The sequence below is a fragment of the Artemia franciscana genome, chromosome 5 (genome assembly GCF_032884065.1).
Source record: "Artemia franciscana chromosome 5, ASM3288406v1, whole genome shotgun sequence".
Lineage (NCBI taxonomy): Eukaryota > Metazoa > Arthropoda > Branchiopoda > Anostraca > Artemiidae > Artemia > Artemia franciscana.
Genome location: NC_088867.1, coordinates 12,604,255 through 12,631,414, shown reverse-complemented (window position 1 = coordinate 12,631,414; position 27,160 = coordinate 12,604,255). Strand labels below are relative to the sequence as shown.

The 27,160-nt window shown below is 35.6% G+C and overlaps 1 long non-coding RNA gene across 1 annotated transcript; it reads right to left on the bottom strand.

The window, feature by feature from the left end:
• Window positions 1-26,839, bottom strand: LOC136026987 (uncharacterized). Its single transcript, XR_010617467.1, has 3 exons — window positions 26,671-26,839; window positions 22,516-22,594; window positions 1-242 (listed from the first exon to the last, which is right to left on the bottom strand). It is a non-coding gene; the product is annotated as an uncharacterized LOC136026987 (long non-coding RNA).
• Between the last annotated feature and the right edge of the window lie 321 nt (window positions 26,840-27,160).

Here is a 27,160-nt window from a genome sequence, read left to right as displayed (position 1 = left end):
TGTTTTTTCAGGTATCGCAGCATGAAATCCAAAAGAAATGACTTTCCTTTTCTGAATGCTCCAGCTACGGAAATGATTGCGAGGGGTTTGTCTCTACAATACTCCTGATTGAGTACCTCAGCCAAAGCTTCTTCATCCAGGCTAAATGTATGATCTTCGTTTACTCTTACAATTTGAACTGCATGTCCTTCAGTAGGTGAATCTTTAACTTCCTCCATTTTTGATACTTCTTCAACAATACCCTATCAAAACAATTTTTATAGATTGTTTAGCACAAAAAAGAGCTTTAAACCATCAAAAATGTGGGTCACACATTCCTATACATTGATTAATTGAGGAAGGGGTTTTTCTGATCGATTGGTCCACTGACCATCCTCCACCTGGGATTTTCCTGAAAAACCACCCTCCCCTTCTAGACACATTAGAAATTAGTGGCAAAACTAAAATTCATAAGATTTGGACCCCCGGCTCATAGAAAAAAACACTCTTCTGTCCCTTTCCTCCCAGGGCTGAGACCTGTGTGCACCTATCGTTACCAGATTTTGATGTTGAGCGTCATTGCTGCAATATTAAACTTGGAGGTATAATGAGCAAGCTATGAGACGCTGAAATAACAGCTCTGGTAAAAGTAAAACCAAACTTAAAATCGCAATTTAAAAAACAATAATCGGAACACATTTAATCAAGACATTCCACTATTCGTTTTTTGTTTTCTTCTTTTTTTTAAGCCACCTTTGCAGGGAGGAAGACAATAGTACTCCATGACAATACAACCAAAGAAAAGAAACAAATTTCAGCGGATTATTTCTTTTTGTGAGAATATCTGCTTCCGGATATCCTGCTTAATTAATGCTGTCTCTACAATACTTTCTACTTTTCAATATTTTTTCTATTTATTTTAAAGTTTAATATGTTGGCAGTATCTTGGAGTACTAAGAAATATCACAATAAAAACAGTGTGCATGTTTGCAATAAAACAAACGATAAGAACAGTTGAATGTCTTGGGACGAATGCAGCACCATGTGGCACTATGACCTCTGACGCCAGGAGGATAAGTTTCTAATTTGCAATACAAAAATATTATAGTTATCTAGCTTTTCGATAGTTGTAAACCAATTGGCTATCTCAAAGTTTTTACTCGATAGGATTTTGGCGCTGCTCATGCAGAAATTTCTAATTTGCTGAACAAAATGACAGAAATCAGCACACTGCTATGGTAAAATCTGAAACTTAATGTGCTGTATATATAACTTTTTCAATTACTGGCCGATTAGTCGTCTTAAAATTTTTAATTGATCGTATTTTGGCCTTGTTTGGGCAAGAATTTTCATTTGTAGTACAAAATGGCAATTTTGGATACTTTGCGGCAGTAGACTACGATCTTTTTTGTTAATTAGAGAGAGTGTTGGAACTACCAAGTTATGTTCAAATGGACCCTCTCCTCAAATTTTACGAGCATTAGTTACATATGATCACCCTCAGCAAAAAACAAGCAAAAAAAAAACACGCACGCTTTATCAAGTTCCTCGGAAAAAAAAATACAAAAATTCTTGTTTTGTATATAGGAGTTTGAAACTTCCGCTAAAGGGGTTTTAGATATGCCGAATACGATGCTCAGATTTCCCAAAGACGTACCATCATAAGGGGTGTTTCTTCCTTTTCCTTAATTCACACAAATTTTTTCTTGTGTATAACTTTTTATGGTTAATCTTAAATTTAATAAATTCACTTACAGTTGGTTACCACGGACTTTTTGAAAGAAGTACAGGTTTGAGCGCAAGTTAAACTTTCGTGTAGCATGGTTGGCTTCTATGCATTCTAATTTTTAACGTTAAACCTATTTTTTTTAATATCTTTGTGAAAATACCTTATTTTTTTCAATGATTACGAATCCAAATGTAGTTTCGGCATATAATTGCATGAAAGGCAAATATAAGAACGAGTCTCAGATAATAGTTTAAATTTAGTGCTTAAATTATCAGTTTTCTTTGTATCCTTAATAAATATGTAAGAAGGGGAGGGGTATCTTCCATAACCTGAAACGGTAACCTTCCAGCTACTATTTACTAACCCTGGCTAATCCTGTCACTGGTTGGGCAATAGTTAAATACCACTTCTAACATACCTGTACCAATGATGACAGGGATTAATGGGCCGTAAGATTGGTCCAAATACTCTCGTACTAAAATATTGGATAAAAGGGTCTAAATAAAAAACAATCCAACAATTTCATTATAAAAAAAAATTCATTTCAGGGAAAAGAGTCTTTACAAGACCCCAGCCCTGGAGTATGGACTGTGTGTCTGCAAATTTCGTACTTTTAACACTCTACAAAAGATCATTTTGTTCTCAGTAGACCCCGCCCTACCTTAGTCATTGAATTGAATACCTGAGACTGTATAATTCGAACTATTTCTTCATTCTAATTGAGATAGTCAACTCAAATATAATTGCACAGCCAAAAAGACCAAATGTAAAAAAAAAAAAAAAACATTTTAACCAGACTTACCATTCAATTCAATTAATAATCCAAATGCAACTGAAATAAAACTAAAGAAAACTAAATACAAAATAACAATGCGAACAATTATACACTTTAAGGACCAAATTGATACTGAGCATTTCATTCAACCTATACTTGGTGATTCGTGTTTATCCGGATTAGCTCAACATTTCATTTTCTTCAAACAGCATAATCAAATATGTAAAATTGCAATGACCAGAATTTGAAACAATCCTAGGGGGTATGAACTTATTTTCCAATGAAAAAGCTAATGCAGGGTGAACTACCAAAATCCAACAGGGGGTATAACTGGTCAATTTGAATTTGACCTGGGCAATTGGCATGACATTAAAAACTAGGTAATTAACAAGAAAAAAATAATACAATCACAAATATCATCATATGAACTGTTTAGGCTTGAAAGTGTTGAAGATTGTAAACAAAAACTGAAGGGCTAAATTAGGCCGGGGGGGGTTCTGTCCCTCTGATAGGAGTCTACAGCCCTTTAAAACGGGCGAGACAATCCTGGAAAAGCAAATTTACATTAAAAGTGTAGAAAATTTTCGGATTTTCTCAGACCCCCCCCCCCCCCGAAAAAAAAGTTTTTTAATAAGCTAAGTTTAAAAACGACACAGAACTTCAACATCCAGATATGCATACAGACGCACAATGTAAGGAATGCCAGAATGTCGATATTGCTCGGTCTGATTACAATTGCTTGATTCCTAATGATAGGAAACATGTCTCAAACATGCAGCAAAAACAAATCCTAAAAGCATTTTTTTTTCAACTGTGCCCTCTTAAATACACCCCTCTCCCAAAAATATTGGCTGTGTAGACCGGTGTCATTAGCCCAGATTAAACAATATTGGATCTGCCATATTTTTTTTGGTTGTTGTTGTTTTCTTTTGTTCTACTATAGATATCCGGGTTTCAATCTAATGTGCCCAACCCAAGAGTCACCCGCATAAAAGAGCGGTCAATAGTTGTTGCGGTTAGAACCTGCCTTAGCTCCGCCTAGCCTCGAATGGACTGGATGATCTCAATAACATCACTTGCGTTATCGATAAAGAAGAAGTCCCAACAAAGACACTGATGCGGGAAGAAGCTAAATCAATAAGTAACAAACTAGGCCTACTCTTTTTTATATTTATAATAATTTTTTTAAAGCTTTCAAAACAGTTCTGTCTCCTCTTTTGCACTAGCAAAGTTTGAAAATATCTACTAGGGTTTAAAGAAGAGCTTCAAACGAAATTATCAAACAGTGAGATGAAATGTAAATGGCCCAGCTTCAAAGAGACTGTATAATAACAAAGAATTTTTTAAAGTCAAGGAAAAGACGGTAGACATGTTTGAAAATTTTATAAATAATCTGAAATGAATAGCTCTGACTAACTACATACCTTTCACAAACTAAATTGTACCTTTGAGGCGTGGGTTATGTGAAAAATAGCAGCAATTGTGACCCATAGGCCATGATCGCGGAGGAACATAAGCGTCATTGTATATTGGATGGACTTAAAGCCTCTAAAGGCACATCCAAAGCCGAAGTAACTGATACCTATCAAATTTAATATAGTCCCACTGGACATTTTTAATGAAATGGAAGACAAGAATGTAGACTTTCTCTCACTGATTCTTTTCGAGTAGGAACACCGAAAGCATATCTGTACCTGTAGAACTTGAAGTTTATTTTATTTTTTAAGTTCAATTGTTAAGGTAGGCCTGTTGAAGTAGTCTTGGCCATCTAAACCTTTCTTTCATGGGATGGAATTGCCTTGCTCATAAAGTTTGTTGTTTGACTTACGGACGGTCAAACAGGTATCTATAACTATCTTTATACTAATTCCTCTGGAAAATATTCAAGAAATATTCCCCCATCTTTCAAAGCGCCCATGCTTCAGAAACATACTTGACCACTGTCAATACCGTAGCTTCAAATATTCTAATCGTGATTTGAAGACTAATCTTTGTATTCTTCCTTATTTTTTCCAATGCAAAAAAAAACAAAAAAACAGACTGGGAGAAAAACAGAATACAGCAAACCCTTAAGGTTGACATGTATTTAGGGGCCCATTTTTTTTCATCCCCCATTGAGTTGGGATTGGTTCAAATCTAAAACTATGGCATTAGCTCTTGCTTCAAACTGAGCACCCCTCCTCTCACATGGATTGTATCAGGGACAAACCACAAAAAGGAAGAACTAGGACACTTACTCTGACTTCCCACTAAGCTTTATTAGATTCGGCAACCCATTCTTATACATATAGTAATGACAGAGATTTACGAGCCTTCCCTCTCCAAACAAGATGAAAGTGTGTGCAAACCCCCAAAAAGCAAAGTTCAAGCACTGATTCGTGGTTTTGACCCAATTTGGCTGATAAATAATGATTCGTTCAACTAGATGTCTTGAAGAAAGAACATCAGTGTTTGCTGAAACTTCATCTGCTATTGTGAAACTTCATCTGTTATAGGATGTGTTCATCCTGTTAAATTAGGCCCACTTTTCCATAATTTTCATGGGAGGCTCTTTGGATCAGTGTTGAAGGTGGAAACTCGCCAATCATTTCCCAGTTATTTGGAGGAATATATTTTGACCCAGCAAGTAATATGGATGCTGAAGGGTAAAAGCTCCTCTCTCATTGCAGAAATGATGGATTATAAAGAAAACATTAACTTTTAGTAGTCAATCGAAAAGCTTAACCCATAAAGAGAAGATGCCGAAAAGGGACATCAGCCCATTATATTTAGGTTAGCTTCGTATAATGCTAAAAACGAAGGGAATTCATTTTTTTTTAATGAAAGTAAACTAATGCTACTGCTACTGACAACTCCCTTTAGGACCAAGTCGCCTGAGGCCAAAACAGCTGAACATGTTTGTTCTCTATTAAAAGCCTCCCTCTTTACACCATCCCAAGAATCTCCATTTTCCTTAAATCTCTTCATACGACCTCTTCCCACTCCATTCTGAGACATTTGGCACTAGACGGCTTTTTCATTTGGCCCTAAATGGATGGCCAAAAAGGGCGATCTTTGACGATTTGTCATTCTTCATCTGCTAAACTTACTCTACCCATCTCAATTTGTCTCCCATTATAGCTCTAGAAAGCGAGAGCCACATTTTTTGTACACCCTGCTCTTTGAAATACAGTCAGTCAAATGGGTAGCAAAAACTATCCATAGACAAATCCTCTGGAAGAATAGCAATAAAACACAAAACAGACAAAATGATCCTACTTGTAGAGCTATTGTAACTCCAGTGTGGTAGTAGAGCTATTACATAGCATATAAATAGCAGCAACCTGTAATAGTTCAACACACCTCATAAAAAGACAGGAAAGGAAGAAGGCTAAATGGTTTTGACTGAGAAGTCCATAATTACTAACAGAAGACGATTATCGTATACAAATACATAAAGGTACTTCTGGTACTACTTATTCATTTCATTTATTTTGAACAGTTGAATTTAACCATAAAAATATTTTTGAAGGCAACCAGTAAATAAAACACAATTAAGAGCTTGCTTTATTTACTGTAGTCTAAAATACTAGAAAGGAAACATTCCTAAAAGTTTAGCCTAAAGTGAAGCTTCAATATAAAGTTCAATGGGTCAGCAAGCTCCTCATTAGTAGGGTAAGTCTGGCTTATTTTCAGTTTTAAATCCTACTCCTACAATTTTAAATCCTACAATTAGATTTCAAATGCTTGTTTTTCTCTGGCGTGTTAAAGAAGCCGCAAATAATTGCAACCATCCAATCTCAGCCTGTGTCTACCAACTGTGTCTACCCTGTGATCTCAGCGTGTGTAACTGAGTCTCAGCCTGTGTTTACCAGCCATATAACATATATCTAGACAGAACGATCATCTCCTATCTCAACAATTAGACAAAGCCAGACCGCAATACAGCTCCTTCTGAGAAGATCTAAACCAAGAGAATACTAAGCAACATTACATCTTTTCATGGGTAGGCATGCGTGTGGCATCAGTATTCACAGCCTGGAGAAAAAATAAGGCGAATTGACTGTCTAGGGGATAAGAAAGAATGCAATACGTTAAAAGAGATAAAAAAGAAAAAGGAAAATAATCGGTCTGGCTGTAATAATGCAAAAGGTAAAGATAATATTGGTTTGAGAATGGAAAGGAAAACAAAGAATGAATAAAATGATTTGTTTTGGCATCTGCCAAAAGTATTTTGCTATGTCATGTCAAAGCTTGATAATTAAGCTACAGCAAATTATGCAAGCAAGGCCATTGTTGAATCTAGTTAGGGACCAAACCCCCTTCCTCTAGCTTAAACATACCCTAGACAAAGCAAAGTTTTAGTGGCAACTGACAATAAACTTGGTAACTAGAATGATTAAATAATTTAAATAATTTTAACACAATTCTGAAACATCCAAAGTTATATACCAAACTTGCAAGTAACCGAAAACTGGAAAGATAATGAAACGTATCGTGAGGGTTAACTTGATGAGTCATAAGAGAATAATGCTGTCTGAAGAGAAGTTTTACGTAATTTGCAAGTTCGTTGCAGAAAATATACAACAATAATAACAACAAGCATTACTTTATGTTCTTCCTATAACACAAATGCAATTCTTTTAATATCCTTTAATTTTCTGAAAACTCACTAACAATTTCAGACACACAGATCTTATCAGGCGTTTGGTATTTCCTTGGATACGGTTACTCAACCAGTTATTAGAAGAAAAAGAAAGGTCCTACATCAAATTTCCACGGACATTTTTATAGCCCGAAAAAAAGAGTATAAAAAAGGAAACATTCAAAGGAAAATATTTCCTTGCCAAGAAGAAAAAGTTTTGATATTCCATGACACAATATTACCATTTAAAACCAGAAATTATTGTGAGGCCAAATAGATAACCTATGCTAAAGCTATTAGGTTGCAGCTGTGTGGTAAAACATTTTAAAGTAAATTTCAAATTGTATAGCCAAATCGGGGATCTCCCACTATTTATGAAAATCTGGCATTTTCCCTATCACGGCGTTGATCAGAATTTAGCACTGGAAATTTCCTTATTTGCTAAAATTTATTCCAAACCCCCCACTAAGAAATCCTGAATCCAACACTCAGTCAAGTCATAAGCCATACCTGTGAAATAGGTAGTGAACCACTTCGCTGGTTCACTCCCTTTCTTTCTGCTTTTACAATCGTAAATAATACAGGTTTGCACAATTTTTCAAAGTTGATGGAACAACTGAGAAATATACAATGAACCAGAGTTTCCACTTCATGATGGCAAGTTTTCCGTTCTGGTAGACCAAAAATCCGTAAAATTCTGCCGACTGAGAACAAAAAATCCGTCAATTTTTCCGTTGAAAAATCCTAAAAATTCACAACAAAAATCTGTTCAAATAGAAATCTTGTGGTAAGCAGCTGTTACAAGCAGAACAGTGTGCTCTGTTGAAACACTTTCTGGAGTTCAATGCTGCCCTTGAGAAAGATTCCGCCAGATCCGTGGGCAGTCAAACGAGAAAAAAAGCTAAAAATTCCATTTATTCACCTCTTGAAAAGGTGGTGTGAACGGGATAGATAAGAGGGTTGGACAAATGATGTACTGGCTACTTGAATTTCACCTAAAATGTCGTCAAGCCTTATTGCAGATCAGTTAATGCGTTCTTACTCAGAGTTGTCTTTCGAGTTCACATCTCGTTTCTCCCTTGTTGTGTTTTTAATGTAACTAATGACTCCCCCCCTCCCACGAAGATACTAAAAGAGCTTTAAAACCGATGTCTAAAAGTTCATGGATATTTTTCATATAGTCCAGAATGTCGCCGAGTATCTCGTTGCCTGTAAATTGCTCAATGAATTCCGCAACTATCTCATTGTGAAAAAGAACACAACTTCATGAAACCAAGTGTGTCAGTGACACTTCTGCTTAAGTTGGACTAGAGTATATCTCGGAACGCTCGTTTATCAGTACATAGACTACACTTCCTATCTGATCGTACAGCTCAAACATACAATATTCTGTTAAGTGGTATACAAATCAGCCTGTTGTCTAAATTATTAGACAGCTAAGCTAACTCAGTAAAAATTGTCCTTTTATCGTGATAGACTACGATCTGCAATTACTCTGGGCTAAAAGAGCTCGACGAATTTAATGTTTATGTACGTTAGATCTATTAGAACTCATGATGGCCAGTAACTCGGAAGCTAGCTCCTTTGAAAGCCTCTAAATTTTGAGACAATATACGCTTTGTGACTAGAACGAATACGGATATCGATTAACTATAATATATAATGCTGTACAAAAAAACAAACAACCACTTTCTGGGGTAATGGGATACAATGGAAATCAGCTACCACTGCATTTCGGCGACGGCATCAGCTCCAGAAACAAAAGCTTCACGTTGTATACTAGCTAGTGTTTGACAATCTTCAACCGTCACGTTTGCCTTGACCGACACGATCTTTTGGTCAGCTTTTGGTCCAGGATGATCGATTCGGAGTCAATTTTTATCCTTCTCATCCCTGCCTTCGTTTGCATCGCAGTCCTTAGCGAGATGGATGAGAGACGATTCCAAGAATCAGTTTTGATGTTTTTTAGGACAATAAAGAAATGTTCAACGACGGCGTTTCAGTGGTAGCAAAAGCAAATACCTATTCATGACCATGACGTTTGCAAACCTTGGACTTCTAGTGGAAGTATTGATCTCGGAAATCTTTCTCTAAAAGCCCAAAATTTCAGTACTTTTATGGAGGTCTGAGATCAGTATTTTCCGTCACTCGTCATGAATGCTTTTAGCATTCCAGTTCAGAAGTTTGCATTTGAGAAGAAATTTTGATAGCTTTATTGGAACTGTCGAGTCGGTGGCCATCACAGGGTCTAACAGATCAACATATACGAACATTTCGTCGTCAAATACGAATCTTGGCTGTATCTGCTTAATCGCCTCGACCTAAAGACAACGGGCTGACAAATACACCAAATTAACAGAAAGGTCTTCAGTGCGAGTTCTTTGGTCTGACTACAAAGTCTCTAGAGATTCACAGGCGAGTATCCCAAGATATAACTCTTCCAAAGCAAAGTATTCCCTGACACTTTCAGGGTTCAACTCTAGCACAGACGTCCCTCTGACGTAGGCTGCTTTCATAAGGCTCATTAAAAATTTACGGATCAGCAGCTTGACTTCTGATTGAATAATGAAAGAGCGGCTTTCCCCTCTAGAAGATTTTGTCAAAATCATTGAATAACTCCTGAACATGGCTTTCAAATTCCAACTGGATTCTCAGAAGTGGATTAGCCAACGCTTGTGCAGCTCGATCGTTAGCGTGAGTGGAGTCTTCGAGAGCTAATCCTTGGAAGTAGAGATGCAAAGGACTTCACTGTTCGAGAATCCTATCAACGCACAATTTACGTGAAAGCCAACGCGTCTGCCTAGGCGAGAGCATTCGATGGATATCTGTGTCAGTAAATCTTTGGAAGGCAACAAAGTCGCTCTTAGCAATCATGTTGAAAAGGGCATACACGGTACGACATAATCTGCTAACCCCTTTGTTAGCTTCTTACAGTCATAAAATGCTACTAGCTGGATCATATGGCTGCTATACTTTACACAGGTGATCCAGGGATGCTGTGCCTTGATCCTGCTGACAACAGAATCGTCAGAGCCAAAAATAATATTGCAGGTATCCAAACAGTAGCCGATCCAGTCCTCGAGTGGTATCTTTCTATCTTTGATAGCTTTCTCGACAAGCTCAAAGACTGTTTCTGCTCTTGACTCAGGGCTTCCGACCATGTCCTGCAGATCAACTTCTATCTCAAGTTTTGAGCTACAAAATATGACGGCAACAGCAAGTTGTTTCACCACACTGACATCGGTTGTCTCATCAATAATGACTGTGAACTGAGTTGACTCGAGTTTTACGCAAAGATTATCATCAAAATAAGTCCGTAGCCCTTGACAAACAATGTTAGTTGCTTTCTGCTTTCCAAGAGCAATCTTTTCAGTTACAGACTTATTTGGCAGGCTTTTCACAAGTGGAACTAGCTGGTCAACCACCGTAACAATTTATTCAGCCTCTATAGTTCAGGTTCCTGGGTGTAGGTTAATACCGGCTAAAAGGTGATTTCTGCCGGTATGGTTAAAATCAAGTGGCATAGATAAAATCAAATAACTAGCTAAAATCAAATTTCTAACTGCTACTATGTGACTTTGGTAGCACTCCGCTATTCTAAGACTGTCATACCTTTTTCAGGTATTAAAGAAACCGTGTAACCACGTATAACATTCTGTCAGTAAAACAAGAAGGAAAAGCTATGAAATTACAAATTCTGTTCTTGAAGTATTCTATTTACTAAGTGCATATCGTATCAAGGTATACAAAAAAAAGCACCTCCTCGGTTTCCAATAAGTTCCTCGCTTTAATATAACACTAACTCCCTGTATAAATATATCGCGGGAATCAACTTGACCTGATGACTCACTGCATAGGTCACGGTTGCTTGAACAGTGGATACGACTTGATCGTGTTAACCCCAAACCATTTTCTGGATTCGGACTGGAGTAGGTGAGCTAATTAGTCCGGGAATCAACCCTGGTTGAAAAATAATCTGAACGGAAAACAACAAAGAAACAACAGTAAAGATACACACTTAAAAAGATCAGTTTGATTTGAGAGTAAAAACAACTAAGTTCAATCTTACGTAAAATCTTAGAAAATCCCTCAAAAATCCAGAAATCCTACAGATCAAATTCTCATCCGTCGAAGACCCAAAAAATCCCTTTTTGACGGAAAAATCCGTCAAAGAGGAAACGCTGCAATGAACAGCGTAAACAAAGGAAATGGGAGGAGCTTTTACACACACCGAGACTGTAGGTGACAGATATTTTTTTAGTATGATTGTACTGTCTAGATATATGTATTGTGCTGCCAATGAAAGTATACTTAATAAGTCTAACATTGACCCAGTTCAGCCTAGAAGGTAAAAATATGGTAAATTTGTATTGTGATTAATTCAAGAGACAAACACAATAACAAGATTTAATATTTTTAAACAAGTTTTTCAAATGTAAGTAAAGAGCAAAATAAAAACTTAATGGAACATGAATAATTTTACGCAAGATGGAGAGCTAATACCCCCAATTCCCTGCTTTTTCCAATGAGTTATGTTTATTACTTTACTCCAAAAGCTGCAGGGTGTAACATATGTGGCCAGTTGATAATTATAAGTGTTTTATTTACCAGCTATCTATCCCAAACTTTGAAATTAAATGTCTTACTATTCGAACTAAATACTGTTGCGAGATGGCTCATTCTAACGGGAGTTAGAAGTTCTAGTGCCCTTTTTAAATGACTAGAAAAACTGGAGGGCACCTAGGCCCCCCCACGCACATTTTCCCCCAAATTCACCGAATCAAAATTTTGAGATAGCCATTCTGTTCAGCTTTGTCGAAATCCTAATAAATATGTCTTTGGGGACGAATTCATTCCCTAAAATCCCCGGGGGAGGGGCTGCAAGTTACAAACTTTGACCATTGTTTACATACAGGAATGGTTATTATGAAGTGTAAAAACGTTTTCAGGGGACTTTTTCGCGTTGGGATGGGGGCGGATTGGGGGAGAGGGTTACGTGGGAGGATGTTTCAATGGAGGAATTTATCACAAGGGAAGAGAATTTCCATGAAGGGGGCACAGGATATTCTACCATTATTAAAAAAAAAATGAGAAAATACATAAAAAAAATTTGACCTGGAAGTAATGAGTAGCATTTAATCTTAAAACGAACATAAAATATTAGGTACATTAGGGGGTTCGTCTCCTCCATGATACATTGCTCTTTATTCTAAAGTATTTTTAGTAATTTCAAGTATTTATTCTATGGCCTTTGTGATTCAGGGGTCATTCTTAAAGATTTGGGATAAAATTCAAGCTTTAGAGTTAAGAGCAAGGTATTGACGAGAGGGCAGTAGTTGCTCTTTCTTAAAGTTTTGGTTCCTGTTGGGTTGAGTTACTTACAGCTCATTATATACAAATAATTCATCAATCTTCAAACAAAGATATCAGGCAGCAGAGTAAGAAATAAAGAACAATCAGTTGTAAAAAAAAATACACGAGAATAACATAAAACTTTACAAGAAAACAGCTTGGAAATAATAACAAAATTTTTACTTCCGGGTATAATTTACAATTTTTATGAATCATATTTTGGGGTCACTTCTGTTTTAATCAACTATTCCCCAAATTTGAATATAATCTATGGCTTGTCTCATTAAGAGGGGCAGAGTGGAGGGGCTGCAATATTTATGGTAAGAAGATAATACTTAAGAAAAGTTTTGAATGGCGAATCCAATTTTACCGCAATCTTTTCAATTCTATTTCTTTTTTTTATCTTAGGACCAGCCTTCATACAGGGCTAATAATTCTTCAAGCATTAGAAGTTGTGGAGGCAGGTCTAAGTATTCAAAAAAATCCAATGCCCTAATTTGAGCAGAATATCTATTCTGTAAATTTCATTTACTTACTTAACAACTTTCCTAGACCATAAGAAGATCCTACATTGCAGTTGAAACACTCAAGACGCCACTAGACTTTTCCACTAGACGCCAGCCAAAGATATTGCAGGAGGGAGTTCACCAGAGTAGTAATGGTGAGGGGAGGAGGAGGAGGGGAATACATGTGAAGATAAAAGGTTACATACAAAATAAAATTTTCAAGGGAAAAAGAAAAGTACTAAATTTTTATATATCTAATGAAACAAAATTCAACAAAATCTTAAATGGTGAAAATTCCTGGCAAAAATATCAATTTCTTTAACCAGTACTTATGTATTATACTGCCAGAACTCAAAAACTAAAGTTGGTTAAATCTAATGAATATATAATACTTTAAAAACAAACTTGGCCTATATATTTGCACATTATGGGGGGGCGACCTGACCTAAACTAATCTAACCTCCACCCCCCAATGTGCAAATATATAGCCCAAATTAAATAATTCCAACGTGTTCTGTCACCTGCCACTTGTTTTCCACTAAGTGCAAGCTAATTGTTTCTTAATACAGAGAAATAAAACCAGATTGTTCTGAAGTTTTACACAGCATAAACTTGAGTGTTGGCAGTATAATACATAAGTAGCCTACCCTTTAATCTATCACACATTCAATAATTATATATTTAAGATTTATATAATAAAGCTAGAGGAAATGCAAACAAGATACATACCAAATTGTAGAAAATAAGAGAAAAGGGGATCAAACAGTTCGTGGTAACGAACTGTAGTAAGGAGCGACCCGGCTCAATAGAAACCAAAACTCTAAAAAATGGAATTTTGATACCAATAACTGCATCAAAAGAATCGCATTTTAATGCTGATTTTAAATATGTAAGTTTCATCAAGTTTAGTCTTACGCACCAAAAGTTAGGAGCCTGAGAAAATTTGTGTTATTTTAGAAAATAGGGGGAAACACCCCCTGAAAGTCATAGAATCTTAACGAAAATTACACCATCAGATTCAGTGTATCAGAGAACCCTACTGTAGAAGTTTCAAGCTCCTATCTACAAAAATGTAGAATTTTGTATTTTTTGCCAGAAGGTAGATCACGGATGAGTGTTTATTTGTTTGTTTTTTTTTTGTTTTTTTTTCTTTCTTTTTCCCAGGGGTGATCGTATCGACCCAGTTGTCCTAGAATGTTGCGAGAGGGCTCATTCTAACGGAAATGAACAGCTCTAGTGCCCTTTTAAGTGACCAAAAAAATTGGAGGGCACCTAGGCCCCCTCCGACGCTAATTATTTTCCCAAAGTCAACGGATCAAAATTCTGAGATAGCCATTTTATTCACCGTAGTCGAAAAACCTTATAAATATGTCTTTGGGAACGACTTACTCCTCCACAGTCCCCGTGGGAGGGGCTACAAGTTACAAACTTTGACCAGTGCTTACATATAGTAATGGTTATTGGGAAGTGTACAGGTGTTTTCAGGAGGATTTTTTGGTTGGGGGAGGGGTTGAAAAGAGGGGGATATACTGGGGGAACTTTCCATCGAGGAATTTGTCATGGGGGAAGGAAATTTCCATGAAGGGAGCGCAGGATTTACTAGCATTATTTAAAAAAAAAAACAATGAAAAAATAAATATGAAAAAGTTTTTTTCAGCTGGAAGTAAGGAGCAGCATTAAAACTTAAAACGAACATAAATTATTACCTATATGAGGGGCTCAACTCCTCCTAATACCTCGCTCTTTACGCTAAAGTATTTTTAGTAATGTCAACTATTTATTCTACGGCTTTTGTGATTCAGGGGTCATTCTTAATGAATTGGGCCAAAATTTAAGATTTAGTGTAAAGAGAGAGGTACTGACGAGGGGGAGAACCCTCTCATATGTGTAATAAAAACATGAGAATAAAAAATTCTTTACGTAAGCTAATTTATAAGTTATGTATATCTTTTACTAATAAAGATTCGTAAAAAATTAAAAGTTCTAGTTGCCTTTTTTATTAACCAAAAATTGCAGGGCAACTAGGCTTCCTCCCCCGCTCTTTTTTCTTAAAATCATTCGATCAAAATTATGAGAAAGCCATTTAGCCAAAAAAAAATTAAAAAAATATGCAAATTTCGTTTTAATTATTTCTCTGCGGGGAGCCAAAATCAAAACATGCATTGATTCAAAAACGTTCAGAAATTAAATAAAAAAAAACAAGTTTTTTCAATTGAAAGTAAGGAGCGACATTAAAACTTAAAACGAACAGAAATTACTTCGTATATAAAAGGGGCTGCTTCCTCATCAAAGCCCCGCTCTTTACGCTAAAGTTTTTTACTGTTTTAAAAAGAAGAGTTGAGAGAAAGAGTCAAACTTTAGTGTAAAGAGCGGGGCGTTGATGAGGAAGCAGCCCCTTTTATATACGAAGTAATTTCTGTTCGTTTTAAGTTTTAATGTCGCTCCTTACTTTCAGTTGAAAAAACTTGTTTTTTTTTATTTAATCATCTTAAAGGATCCATTTCAATTCTGAGTAAAATGATGGTTATATTTTGAAACAACATAAAAAAGTCTTGAGAGGTATGTTCATCTAATTTATAGCTTGATAATGAAGAATATCTGCCAATTTATCACAAAATCCCCTCCCCCTCTACATATATACCATGCTTTCCCTATTTCATTTTAGAATAATTTTTCAATCTAACTCTCTTATATTTTCAGACCTTTGACAAATAAACAGAATAGCAAAAGAAAACAAAAAATTAACTAAAAAACTTTGAAAAGTAATGAAAAACTTATTTCAAGTTAAGTGAAAGTGACAGTTAATAGGGGGGATTGTTAGTGGTGATAAATCCCTATGTGTGGCAACCCTGAACAAAAGGGGATTTTTGGGGAACCAATTTTCTCAAGAAGACAGATTTATGACAAAATCCCCAAAAATTTAGGGATAGTGGAAGCGCTGGTATTTCCAGATGGAATATGCCAACAAATTTTCCTAGACTAATTAGACTAACCAACTTTTTGCATGAGAGAGCCAAACTTGTGTTTTGAAAGCTTTTCTTAGAGCAAAATTTTTTTTATATGTAAAAATGGCATTTTCAGACAAATTGCCAAAAAACTTGAAAACTGCCAATTAGCATTGCTACTTTGCTACCCCACTTTTTCTATGGCAACTGGCCCCTAATGCAGTGACAAAATTTTATCATACTCAACACAGAGCGCAACAGATCCAGTAATGACCTTAATTTTGCTCCAATGTACAAATTAAGGTAAAAAACCAAAAGTACCTGATCAAGAATTTTACAAAAAAAAAAAACACTGACATGGCTTAAAATGCAGTAAATATTGAGCAGTTGGCATAAATGCCTACAAATAAAGTAAACATACCACTTCATGCCCATTTTTATGCTATTTCTGAATATAATAATTGTTTTTGTCCAAATTCAACTTCCCTACCCAAATATATAGTCTATATTATATATTCCCATGCATTTATTGATTCTTGATTTTGTCACTGTCAATTCAATTTACCAGTAAACTGGTTTTAACAAGAGTGATACTAACAGAGGTGTAGCCTATAAGTATAACTAATTAAGAAAAATATGCATTATCTTTGAAAGCCCATAAAGGGTTTAAAATAGAATTTGTAACAAAACTCATGATTATAATAAAAGACATAAAATTTCTGGAAGATATGCTAACAAAGTGATATGCAGGAGCTTTCCAGCCCTGCAAGTCTATTAAAGCTAAAATTTCTCTACACTAGTTTACAAGAGAAAAAGCGGTGATGCCATTTTAGCCTACAACTTAATGAGGGTTGATACTCTCCCAGCATTATGTTGTTTCCTGTGCAAGCTCCAGTCTTGGACTGCTAAAACCAACTATCAACAGCAGACAGGCATCTATATTTATAAAACTATATAAGGCTCTTGCCAGACCCAATCTTGATTTTAGCATGTTTTTGGTGGTCCTTCTTATAAATAAGATGTGAGGCTCATTGAAAACGTACAGAGACAAGCAACAAAATGCATACAAAGTCTAGCATCAACCTCATATGAGGACTGCCTCAGGTACCTCAAACTACCCACTCTGGTTTACAGACGCTTGCACAGCAACATGATGCTTACTTACAAGCTGCAGAGCAAAAAGTCAGCAATTTTTGGCAGCAATCTCAGTACCAGCTGGCACAACACAAGAGGACACTCCAAGGAGCTACCAAAGTGAAGCTCCCAATCGCGAACTCACCAAAGATTCTTTTTGAGAAGAGTCATAAACCATTGGAATCGACTGAAAGATTTCACTGTCAGTGCTCCCTCCATCCAGTCCTCAACTCAAGAGCACTATAGGTCTGGAAGACCTTAAAGCTCTCAGATGGATTAAGGCAAGGTGATTATTCTCTACTGTTGGTCCCAATTCAAGAACTAGACACCATCACCTGAAATTTGTCAAGCAGTCTCTCATATCCAGAGGATACACTCAATTCTTTTCCTTGCATACTGTTAATGGTGGGAACAAACTCTCTGAAGTAGCCTAATGGTTATAGGTGAATTCATTGATGTTTTCAAACAAAGCCTGGGTCCTGAGTAGTCCTCTAGAGCAGGGGTCTCCAAACTATGGCCCGCGGGCCACATCCAACCCACCACATAATTTCATCCGGCCCGCCAAACAAATACCGTGTGTTGGCCTTGAAAAAAAAAATTATCGTACGACTGGCATCACAGGATTATTCAAAGCTGGGGCTGTTGACTGATGGCGGTCAGGTGGCTCAGCCCAAGTCAGTTTCCCTCTCTTGATTGTGTGAATCACAGATACTAGTACTGGTAGGTATGTGTTGTGCATTACAACCAATCAGTTGTGTATAACTATATATTGTATGGATAAAGGGCAAGTGGGGCTTTGTTGTACTATGTGCAGTTATGTGAGAAAGAGCATGGGGTGAGTGAACTGAGGTGTTGAGAGGATTTGATCATTAATGATGTATTTCGAGCAGTATTGTCATTGGCTTTATGATGTGTGGTTAGGGTGCTTTTGCACTACGAGCAGAGCCGAGCGGAATGGAGCTCAGCAGCGCGGTTGGGTATTCACATGTAAGCAGAGCAGCAGCCTTCACAATGAACCATTCGCTATGGAGGATTTCGTGTGCTTTTTAACACCACATAAAGCTGTTTTTCCTGTACAAATTATTTTGCCTATTTTACCCTTATGTTTTCAGATATGGAAAATTCAAAGAAAAGGAAAAAATAACGAATGCAAAATAAAGTACTTTTTTGTGAAAGCAAATAATAAAGCTTTAATGCCTCATATGTAGAGACAGTGTTTGCTGTTCTGAAGGAATACAATATTTGTCGGCACTATGAATCTAAACATGACTCAAGTTATTCTCACATCACAGGAGCAGAATGTACTAAAAAGTTGAATCATTTCAGCACAGTCTGCATTCTCAACAAGCTGTTTTCAGTAAGAAAATAACTGAAAATGAAGCTTCAACTACAGCCAGTTACAAAGTTGCCTGTGTTGGCTAAAAAAGGAAAACCTTTCACTGATGGTAGTATCATAAAAGAGTGTTTAGTGGAAGCAGCAGAAGAGGCATGTCTAGAAAAAGTAAACCTCTTCAAAATGATAAGTCTTGGGTCAGATACTGTTGCTTGTAGAATTGAAGATTTAGGAGGCGACATAATTCGGCAAATAAAGGAAAAAACAAAAAGCTTTTGCTGGTATTCTCTTGCTTTGGATGAATCAACTGATGTGTGTGATACCTCTCAGCTCTTAGTATTCATTCGTGGTGTTGATAGTGAATTTAATGTGACCCAAGAATCAGAATCAGTTCACAGCATGCACAACACAACAACTGGAAAAGACATTTTCAATGAAGTAAGTAAAACTATAACAGAATATAACCTGGAATGGAAACAAGTGCAGTGTGTGACAATTGATGGAGGAAAGAATATGTCTGAGATAAAACAGGGTTTGGTTGGGCAAATTACAACTGCTTGCGAGGTTGGAGGATTCTCAAAACCCATTTTTCTGCATTGCCTTATCCATCAACAAGCATTGTGCCTAAAATATGTTGATATGTCTTGTGTCATGAAACCTGGTGTTTCTGTGGTTAATTTCATTAGATCTCATGCACTCAACCATCACCAGTTCCATGATTTCTTGAAAGAAATTGATTCGGAGTTTGTTGACTTGCCTTATTATACAGCAGTTAGATGGCTTAGTTGCAGAAAGATTTTGCTGAATTTCTTTGAGCTCAGATCACAAATTGATTTACTTCTCACAGAGAAAAATAAAAACAAACCTCAGCCATTATTATCAGATTATGAATTATCAGATAATTGCAGATATGACAAGTCATATGAATCACTTGAATCTGAAATTGCAAGGCAAAACAAATTTGATCAGTGACTACTTTGTTCATGTCAAGGCATTCCAAGCAAAACTTGCACTACTTGAAGGCCAGGTGAAAGTTAAGAATTTTGCTCATTTTCCATGTTGTAGAAAATTTCATGCAGAAAGTAAAGTTGAATTTCCTTCTTCATTTGCAAATGAAATAATTTCAGATTTTAAAAAGCAGTTTCATGAGGCGAAAAATCAGAAATTTTAAAAAATAAAATCAGGCTCTTTCATAATCCATTTGACTGCAATACTGAAAATCTTCCAACTCTATTTCAAATGGAAATGTCTGCAGCCAGATTAGTTTCCAAATTGATAAAGTTTGCTTGTAGTTTTGTGTCCATTTTTGGTACAACATACTTGTGTGAACAAACATTTTCCAACATGAAGTATGTGAAATCTAACTATCAAGCAAATTTGTCTGATGATCATTTCAGTTCTATTCTTACAATTGGCTCATCTAATCTGGAACCTGATTTTAATTAAATTTTAAAGTCAAAACAATAGTATCATTCATCACACTAATTTTGTTGCATAAAACTAAAGGCAGGAGTCTATTTAGTTTACCCTGATTTTTTCCAACAAGATATGTTTTAATTTTTTTTATGTTTATACTCTAATATTTGAGGAAATTAAATTACTAGCAATTATTTTTTTTCTCTCATTTTTTATCCCTTTGGCCCACATGAATATGGGAAATATATAATATGGCCCTTACATTGAAAAGTTTGGAGACCCCTGCTCTAGAGAATTCAAATCAACTGGGAAGCTACTAACCACTAAACTCCATCTGGTCACTAAAGAACTTTGAAAACAACTCAAATCATCACTCTGGACCTCTACAGGGAGAATCCTGACACTGTTCCAAGCTGCAATTGAAGATAGCCTACAGCCAGAAAAAGCATTGAATGGTTTGTTTACTTTATTCATAGGTCATTTATGTAAAACTACTTAGTATTTACCTAAAGTCCTACTGAAATGACAGAACTTACATTTTAGAAAACTGAAATCAATGAAAAGCCTAGAATTAGGGCTAATGAGAAAATAAAAAACAATTCTTACTTCATAATATCCAGAAATATATACCCTAGTTAACAAATTCCAAAAGCAATTCTGCTATACCTACCTTATACCCAGCCCCCCCCCCCCCGCCCCATTTAAATTGTAAGATATATTTATCATAGGCTATCTTTCTGTTTTTTCTTATTGTGGTGGTATTCATTCAATTAAGAGTACACAGGTTCAAACCAGAGAAGATACATGGCAGAAAAAAGGAAAAACTTTAACATGTTTCCTTCTCAATAGCCTTAATCCTAGGCTTACAGCCTACCAAAAAAAAGGGATTGAAAACTGAAAATTGGGTAAACCTCAAAGCTAGCCTATATTAACAAAGTATATACCCTAATCCTGTAATGTGTAAACATATACTGTGTACAGAATTGCATCCTGCATCCAAATACAACATTTAGGCTATTTGTGTTACAGATGGACCTTACCCCAAACCTAGGTTTTGTTTTCAGAATTCAGACAAATAGATGTTGTGCATATAATCTTTTGGGGTAAAATTCTAGTTAATTGACTTCTTACTATCTTGGAAAGGGTTTAGGTTAGGAAAATGAAACTTTCAGGGCTGGGTCTACAGGCTAAAGTATGTCCCAGGAAGGTATTTTAAAGTACCCACCTCTACTCTTTCTTGCTCTAGAGGGCTCTGAGATTTGCCTACATGACCAATTGAAATTTTGACAAAACAAAATTGTATGGTAATAATCTTGCAGTAATAATCAAATACCTTTGAATAGCCTCACCATGAAAAGACATTAATTGCATAATGAGCAAAAAACTGGTAATTACAAAAATATTTGTATATATTTTAACAAGGAATTTCTTTTTTCTTTTTAAGACATGAAAAAAAGTTGTTTAAAAGCAAAAAAAAATTTGAAAAAGTTACTAGTTGCTTTGGTAAAATTCTAGTTAATTGACTTCTTGCTATCTCAGAAAGGGCTTAGGTTAGGAAAATGAAACTTTCAGGGATGAATCTACAGACTAAAGCATGTCCTGGGAAGGTATCCTGAAGCAACTACCTCTGCTCCTTCTCCCTCTAGAGCCCTGACCTTTGATGACCTTTAAAAAACGTTTGTTATAAAAGTGAAACCTTGCAAAAGTGATCTTCTGCTTGATTGAAGTACAACAAAATTGTTTTTAGCTTCACAACTTTGCTCAATTCAATTTTATAAGGTTTTAAAGATATGCAAATACATTTCCTAAATTTTGAAAAAAAAAAAACATTGATATGGCTCAAAATTCTACTCAAATAACAGGAATTGCATTTTCAGAACTAAAGGCAGAGAAAAAGCAACTAGTAACAGAAAATTAAGGTAAAATGTTGTTTTGTCAAAATTTCAATAGGTATATACCTGCCATGTAGGCAAATTTCAGGGCCCTCTAGAGGGAGAAGGAGTAGAGGTGGGTACTTTAAAATACCTTCCCAAGATATACTTTAGCCTGTAGACCCATCCCTAAAAGTTTAATTTTCCTAACCTAAACCCTTTCCAAAATAGCATGAAGTCAATTAACTAGAATTTTACTGTTGCTTTTTCTCTGCCTTGGTTCTGAAAATGCAATTTCTGTTATTTGAGTAGAATTTTGAGCCATATCAATTGCATATCTTTAAAACCTTATAAAACGGAATTGAGCAAAGTTATGAAGCTGAAAACAATTTTGTTTTACTTCAATTAAGCAGAAGATCTATTTTCCAAGGTTTCACTTTTAAACACACATATTTTTAAAGGTCATCAAAGGTCAGGGCCCTCTAGAGGGAGAACAATTGGGGGTAGGTATTTCAAAATACCTTCCCAGGACATACTTTAACCTGTAGACCCATCCCTGAAAATTTCATTTTCCTAGCCTAAACTCTTTCCAAGATACCAAGAAGTCAATTAACAAAAATTTTACCTCTTTTGGACCCTAGAAACCAAAGAAAGGTTGACCTAGTATCTTGGGAATAATTTCCTGGGTCTATCTTTAGGCCCTGGATTCATTCCTGATATTTTTATTCACCTAACTTAGCCACTTTTCAAGGTAGAAAGAAGGCTCCTAACTAGAATTTTACAGCTAAAATAATTTAGTTTATAATTTTGATGGGAATCAGAGGGTTTAAATAAGATGAGTAACTCCTTACCATTAGCTACCAACAAAATTCCCCAAATCAATGCCAAATTTTTCTAAGACTTCTTCATTGAATCAACGTTGCATACAATCTAAAGAAACATTTTAATTAAAAAAAGCGAAATATACCAAATGTATGGAATAATATCTAACATTCATTTACTAATGTTGTCAATAATGGTGATAAAGCTAGTTGAACTAGTGTTGAAGTCTGGTCTAATGGAGTTGTACCTTTTTTATTACGTAAAAATCAAATTCTAACAATCAGTAAATCTAAAAAAACTTAACTTTTTTTTTCTTTCTTACTTGAGCTCATGCCGCCAAACTAAACGCATTCAACTAAGTAGAAAATGACTTTTTTGTTCTTTTAAGAGCGCAAGTCCTAGAGCATAGTTGATATGTTTGACAAACATATTTTACAACATGAACGTACTGTAAAACCAAACTGAAGTTTGAGGGACAACCCACCTGAAGCTTTTTCTACATGAAAACTAAGTTGTTAGAGCTTTGGGTGTAAGGATTAACAAAAATATAAACATGAAACAAAAAAAATTGCTTTCAGGCATGAATTGAACAATCCCAATATTGAAGCTTGTGAAAAATATTTTGTTCGGATCTTTGACAGTCAAGCCAGTGTATTCATAAATCATAATAGATTAACTTTTAATTTTGTATATAATTATCCAAATTAAAGAATGCTAGGGCACATGATACAATGAAGTTAAGCTACAACTTACAACAAAGAACATAGTATTGAGCTTAGGCAGTGCTAGTTACATTAATCCAGGAAAATTAGTGGATGGAGGAGGGAAGAAGTGTATCTTTAGGAATTTGGGGGGGGGGCATTTCGCCGTATTTCAGTAAATATGCCAGAAAAGTCACTTTTCTTTGTGTTCAAAGTGTTCGTCTAAATTTAGAAGGAGGTGGAAACTGTGTGAGTTACGTCCTCGACAATTGATGTAAAGACTACTTAAATAATAGCAAAAAAATTGTCAAAAACCATTAATATCTGTCCTTAGAACATCAAAAGTTCTTTGAACGTTTGCACTACTTTTTCCATTGCAACTGTGATGTTAAATTTCATAAACAGTTTGAGCAAAAAGTTTAGTTTATTTTGATAGGAGTACATCTATAAACGGGATCAGAGCGCAAAACCAGCTAAAACGAATTCGGAACACAGTGTTTTATCACTTACCTGTAACAAAATCAAACTTAACTTCATAAATTACATACCTACATTCATTAAGTAGTTATATTGACCCTTATATTTGAGGGATAAAGAAGATTGGAGTTATAAGAATATATTAGAACATAAACAAAAATATTAGGGGTTGACACAAAGCTGTTTTTCAAAAGCAGCACTGCAGTCAAGGCCAGAAGACTTTAATGTTTTACTGTTTACTTATTGTTTTTTCTCCCCGGGGGCAGTTCATAAGGAAGATATAGTCGCATAATTTTCGGAGGGGGCTCATTTCATTCAACTAATACAATTAAAATAATCATTATTTTACCATTATTGGACAAAAATATTCAACAAAACAGCTTTCAAACCCCATTTTGGAATTCAGGGATAAAAAATCTTCTTATTCGAGCTTGAAAACAATCCCTTTACAATGATCATTAAACCCCCACGTTTTGTCGTGTTCTGTTAACATATAAATTTTTAATTATCGATATTATATTTACTCGCAGAGTTTTCTTTAAAAAAAAGTTTTATATACCCCAAAGATATCTATATCTGGTTTTCGAAAGAAAGTTTCCATTGCACCCTTCCTGCTATTCTATTTGCAAAAGTTCTAAAATGATATTCATCGTGTATCAGGACTTAAATGGACAAATTAACCAGACGACAAGTAGTTTGTTGAGAGGTATAAGAATATTATTAGGAGTTTCATTTTTATCACGAACTAAAGGTGGTTAAAAACGGCCTTAAAGAGGATTGAATGCTTTTCAAATTCTCTTTTTTATTAATTAAGGAGCATAAATATTGAGGAGACACTCATGGATAACTGCAGTTGAAACCAAAATGTAGTAAAAACAGTTTTTTTAACAAGACGATGGAAATAATCTTTTATAACACGATTAATTCTGAAAACTTGTTTTACATGCGCCGAGCTTCTAAATGTGAAAATTCAGATGCATATGTAAAATGGACTTGTATTATCCAAATGTAAACAGGCTTCTTTTATCAGTTGTTGTTTTTTTATTGTCCTACAGAAAGTGTCGCTGTCTTTAAAACATTTACGTTTAAGTTTTGCTTGAAGAGGTACTAGAATAACATTGTTGGTTTTAAAATATTAGAGCTGTTCCTAATATAATTCAAGCTATTGTCTAAAAATGAAAGATTTTCTAAACCAGCGTTTATAAATTAGGATCAGCCATCACACTACTTTAGAAAAAGTTTTGTCTTCCACTTCTTCCTCTCCTTTTAAATTTATTGCCAGGAAAGATGAGAAACTGATTTTTGTTTCGTTATTAGTGCATTTAGATTATTCACGTTTTCGTCCAAAAATAAGGAATCGGTTTTACCATTCTTCAACGCTAAAAACACACCAATTTAGACTGGGGTTTAAGTAGAAATTTCAAGAGAAAGGAAAAAAAAGTAGTGACTCTGGACTAACTGAACTCCAGTCGTTCATTATCAAATCGTGGAAAACTGTTGCATTTACAGCAACCGTTGCTATGATCGTAATGGTCCAGACAGAATCATTGTCACAGCTGTCATAACTGACTGACTGGTTGCAATTACATTATACAAAGCAAATATGAATAGCTCACATGCTTAACTGTGTTATTAACAAATCTTGTCCTTTTTTCAAGTTCTAATTTTGTCATGATATTTTGTGGATGAGATAAGTACCGTCCTTCGTGATATTTATCGACTCTTTGAATTGTCCTCTCATAGACTATATTTTGCTTATCTTTCTTGTCTTTCCCAAAATCATAAAAAAATAACTATTCTGTATTTCACACTTTGAATTTCTCAAAATTCAAGAAGTCATATTTAAAGGCAGTTCAAGAAACAAAATTCATGATATAACTATTTTGAATGAAATCAAATTTCACAATTAACGTGTTAACTGGAGGGAAAGAAGAAAAAGTGCAAAGAATTTTCAAAATTTATTGTTCACTGTCGTGCATTATTAATAATAATACATATGTGCCTACTAGGAACACAAAAAGCCAATCGTTGGACAAAATGGTGTTTTATTTACAAAGCCCGGAAGCAGAGAAGACCTGACTTGTAGAAAACTCAGAAAAGATGCTGATCAGATTCAAAAACAGACATGAAGTACACTAAAGAGCACATAATACTTATATATACAGGGGATCACTGCTTCAGAATCAGGTAACCGCCATGCATAATTTTATTACAGATCCTGGATCGATTACTTTATTGTGATGAAAGTCGGTTACTCCAGCTGTAACACAGCTTAGATACCAATACAGTTATGAAAACTCCTATCTTGACCATGAGAATCTTTTGGTCTAGAGCTCTGAACTTGGCGCCTCCTCAAACCCCGCACTCCGAAGCGTATATCGTACTACAACACCATACCGCAATTTGTTTTGTTGCATACACAGCTTAGATACCAATATTGGTATCTAAGCTATGCTGCCAGTTTTCTGTCTCCAGCCGCTAGCATCGCTACCGCACACTGTGTCCAAAAATAAATTGAGGTTTCATAACTGTATTGGTATCTAAGCTGTGGGCAGTAACAACAAGGCAATAAAAATATGTCGTGTTATATAAAATGGGAATAATAAATAGACATGCTCGGAAATAAAGCTAAAAACATATTGTTTGAATTTTAACAAGACATTGGAAAAACCTTATCACGAACTAAATATGCTGGAAAAACTGCATTAAAGAGGATCGAATCTTTTTCAAATCCCTTTAGTCTAGATACAGGGACTTTACGAAACGTAACTATTATCAATTAACCATTTCACACCAAGGTTTATCCAGCTCTGTTTCCCCACATAGAATAAAAAAACACACAAAAAAAAATAGTTGCTTTCTTTGCCTCTTTCTTCAAAGTAAAAAGCTAAAAATCATTTTGAGTATACTTTTTCTCGTAAGAAACGCTATAATACTCTACTTGGGATCATATTTAACCTTGTAACACTCGAAATAAAAAAAAACAAAGTACAAAAAACAAATTACTTCCCAAGCAAACGCCGAATCCGTATTCATAATGGTCAACCGATCACAATTTGAAACCAATCTAATTTTTTTTCTCGTTAAATTTATTGATGCGCAGAAGAGGAACTACTGGCAGGGCTGCCAACATTCTGGTTCATGAGTATGTTCTCTGAGCATCCAAAAATACATCATTTTTGCCAAATTATGTCCTTATTTTGTCTTTAAAATCAAGGAGGCACACTCGTGCCTCTTTAAAGAGGCGAACCACGACAATGTTAAGCGATGTTCGGTTCCAGTGGTCGCAGAGGGATGGTTAGGGATGCATTTCGTAGCCCGAGCTCCAACTAGGAAACCTGCCAAATTTCATCCCCCTTCGACTTTTCCTTCATGGGGAAAATCTGGCCGAAAGTTTCGACCCCCAACCCCAGCCCCCCTTTAACGTTGTCCGATCGGGCTGAAATTCACGAGTTAAGGTCCCCTAGGGCCCAGGAGCTTATCCGCGAAATTTCAG